Genomic DNA, 3,740 nt, shown 5'->3' with positions numbered 1-3,740 from the left:
TTCCAGTTATCTGGGTGTCAGCTAATGTACATTCAGTCAATTATTAAACCTGCTAATTGCGTGGGCTGATTGCGTGGATAACCAGCTGGACTCCGAGAAAGCCTAAGTCCTGAAATTTGCTGAAATTGCAGATGTCTATTTGCCTTTTTAAAAATCAGTTTTATTGTGATATAATTCATAGGCTGTAGAGCGGACCCATTTAGAGACAGTCCAGTGGCTTTTGTACAGTCACAGAGCTGTTCATTCTTTACCAAGTCAGTTTCACAATATGCTTGTCACTGCCCAAACTTCATGCTGATTAGCACTCACTTCTCCCCCAGATGTGGGGAGCTATGATTCTACTTTTACTTCTGTGTATTTGCTGGGTCTAGACATTGCATACAAATGAAATCATACGATATTTATCTTTTTGTGTCTGGCTTATTTCTCTCACAGTGTTGTTGTAGTGTGTGTCAGTGCCTCGTTCCTTTTAATTGCCAAATAATATTCCACTGTATGAATAGACCACATGTGCGTGTTCATTCACCTGCCGATGGCTGTTTTCACTTTTATGAACGATGTTAACATGAACTCTCTTGTGGAAGCCTCCGTGTGGACAGATGTTCTCACTTCTCTTGGATACAGCCCCAGGAGTAGAACTGCTGGGTCCCAGGGTAGCACCTAACTCCATGTTTAACCAACTGAGGAACTAAACACAGCACTGTTATTCTGATCTTCCTCCAAGAATTTCACTCACATCTGACTAGTGCCTTTGATGCCAGCCAGGGAGGGAGGGGTTTTTACCTCTCAAGAGAGTTGGTCAGCCTTTCTTGGCCATCTTGGCTAGACAAATAGAAACATCTCACTCCAAAAAACTGACAGACATGACGGTCTCTAAGTCGTGTCATTTTCTTACCAAACAGTATTGGGGAGGTTGGTAGTATTGGTTGGCTGCGTCTTAAAGCAGTAAGTTTACACACGCATGCGCACTAACACAGAGGCACACCCCATGTCTGGGAATTCGTGCCTTTGCAATTAGCCACGCGGCTTATCCTTGAATGTAACTGAATTTCTCCCTCCATAAGCAAAGCCCAAGGAGCTTTGCTTCCACTCCTCACAGTCAAGGCCAATCTGCTTTTGTCCATCACTGCCTGCTGCAAGGTCCCTGAGAAAGACAAGGACACTGCAGACCGCTGTGCCTCAGATGATCCAGGGAGCAGCCGCTAGCTCCCAGTTTCTGATTGTGGACACAGGCTACCAGAGCCCAGAGAGGCCAGCACAGGCTGGGAGGCCCTGCCCCCTCCCACCCCGGCTGGGGGCCCCGGGAACACGTGTGTCTGTCGGTAGGGAGCAGGCGGAGACCCCCGGAGGAGGAAGTGGGCTGGGCCTGGCCAGGTGCTTGCCCTCCAGAGTCAGGCAGGCTTGGATGACGGCAGGCTTCCAGGTGGGAAGTGTAGCATCTTGGCGTCTTACGGGCCTGTCCAGAGATCCAGATGTTTAGTGTCAACAGCCCCAAACCTAGGTGATTGAGCTTGACACTTTTTTATAGAGTAGAGGCACAGCTGTCCAGAGGAAACTCGTCCGCGTTCATTGCTTCCCTCGCTGCTCTGCGTGCACAGAGCTCCGATTCCAGGCAACATTTGGCAGCTCATTCTTCCATTCTTACACTGGGAAAAGCCCAAGAGTCCCCCAAACCCACAGGAACGGGGGAGCAGCAGAGTCCTGGCCAATTTTAGGGAAGGGTGGGAGGGGGGTGGATAAAGTCAGTTCTGTGGAAGAAGGGAGAGTCTGGGCTGAATGGATTCAGTCGGATGACTTTTGTGGTCACTCTGTAGTCTCTGCTTCCCAGACGCTGGCACAAATTTGACATCTTTCCCCACGAGGCTGGGGACACTGCCTTAGGAGACCTCAGGGGAAAAGGGGTGGGCCTTTTTCTTCATAGTCATTCTCCTCCCAGCCAGCCCACATTCCTGGGGTCCCCTGCTTACCCCCCTGGGAAGATTCCTGCCATTCCCAGAAAACAGCACACAGCCTGGACCTCTGCAGCGCCCTCCCGTTGCACAGCTGCCTGGGAAGCTTCATCACAGTCCCTGGCTCTGCTTCAGCACCTCCTCCTCCTCCTCACAGCCTGCCTTGGGCCCTGAAGAAGGCAATCTCTACATCTGCTGCAAGCCCATGGGCCAAGGGGTGGGGGGCATGCTCCCATGGTGGCATCTATGAGCCAGCATTTCTCCCCCTGAACAAGGCTGGCCACTCACCAAAAGCCCAGTCCTGACAGCCATGGTTGTGTTCCCAGCACGGCCCTGTGGGGACCCAGTTTGTAATCTCCTACGCTGCTCAGGCACTGGGTAAAAGACAATTGATTGCCTTGGGGATTGATGATGATTTCAAATCCATGCTCCAGAATTTTTTTTTAGCTTGCTAAAATGAAAAGAGCCCAAGGCAATCCTCAGTGGTCCCCAGAGCCCCTATGCCTGCGTCTTAGTCTTCCTTACGGGGACACAGACCAACCCTCGGGAACTCTTGGGACATGCTCCTGCTGCTACAGTTTGGATCTGGAGGCGCCTCCAAAACCCTGGCTGTGAAGTCTTGGTCACCAGCTTGTGGTGCTTCAGGGAGGTGGTCAAACCCTTAGGGGGTGGGGTTTAGGGGGAGTAAGTTAGGTCATTGGGGGCATGGCCTTGAAGGAAATATCGGGACCCTGGGCTTCCTCCTCTGTATCTTTTGATTTCTGGCTGCCATGAGGTAAACAACCTCTACCATCATGTGCTCCCACCATGATGTGCTACCTCAGGCCTGAAGTGACAGGGTTAGGCAACCAGACAACTGTAGACTAAATGATGAGCCAAAAAAAACCTTTTTTTGTCATTAACTTGGTTTTGTTAGATTTAGTACAGTGCCAGAAAACCAGTCAGCATATCTGCTTTCCAGGACACTGAAATGCGCAGCCTGTAGCCACATGTGATAGCATAACTGTCCCCAGTCTTCCTCTTGCTAGTCCAGAGTGACATGTCTTCACCTTCAGTTTCTGTTCATACCAGCCCATAGAATGAAATCAAGTTTATTTTAGCTAGGAAACATAAATAGCTGGGCATGGTGGTGGGAAACTATAATTCTAGCACTCTGGGAGGCTGAGACTGGAGGATTGCAAGTTCAAGCCCAGCCTGGGGAGCTTAGTGACTTAGTGAGATCCTTTCCCAAATCTCTAAGCCCTGTATCTCCAAGTTTGACTATGATACTAGGTGTCATGGCCCAGGTGTCATCTTGTCCTCTTCATCCGAGCGTCCAGAAGGTCAACTCAAGGGAGGAGTCTGAACGACCACTGAGCCAAGCCTCCTCTATCCAGGGTGGTTGGTGGCATCACCTCCATGAATCATTGACTCCACCAAGGCACAGGGCTTCCAGGGGAAGGGGCTTCAGCAGATCTGATATGGATAATGAGACCCCAGAGGGTAAGATTCTGAATCCCAGCTGATAGAAGAACCCTAAAACTCAGAAACATGCTCCCCTCCCAAACATGGTCCAAGTCCAAGCACCACTGGCAGGAGGTTCAGCTGTGTGCGCGTGTACATGCACACACACACACACACACACACACACACACACACACACACACACAGTGGCTTTGTCACTTTTGCTGAGGGGATCCTGCTGCAGCCTGAGCTGCAGTGCCTCTCGGGTACCTGCGGGCTGCTACTGTGCCCTCCTGGCCATGGCTTCTCTTGTGCTATGTGAATATTTGCACTGTTGGAATTTGCTCG

The sequence above is a fragment of the Cavia porcellus genome, unplaced genomic scaffold (genome assembly GCF_034190915.1).
Source record: "Cavia porcellus strain 051 isolate PalLab524CR breed Dunkin Hartley unplaced genomic scaffold, mCavPor4.1 scaffold_6, whole genome shotgun sequence".
NCBI classification, from domain to species: Eukaryota; Metazoa; Chordata; class Mammalia; order Rodentia; family Caviidae; genus Cavia; species Cavia porcellus.
The sequence above is the reverse complement of the archived record's forward strand: the minus strand, read 5'-3'. Positions refer to the sequence as shown.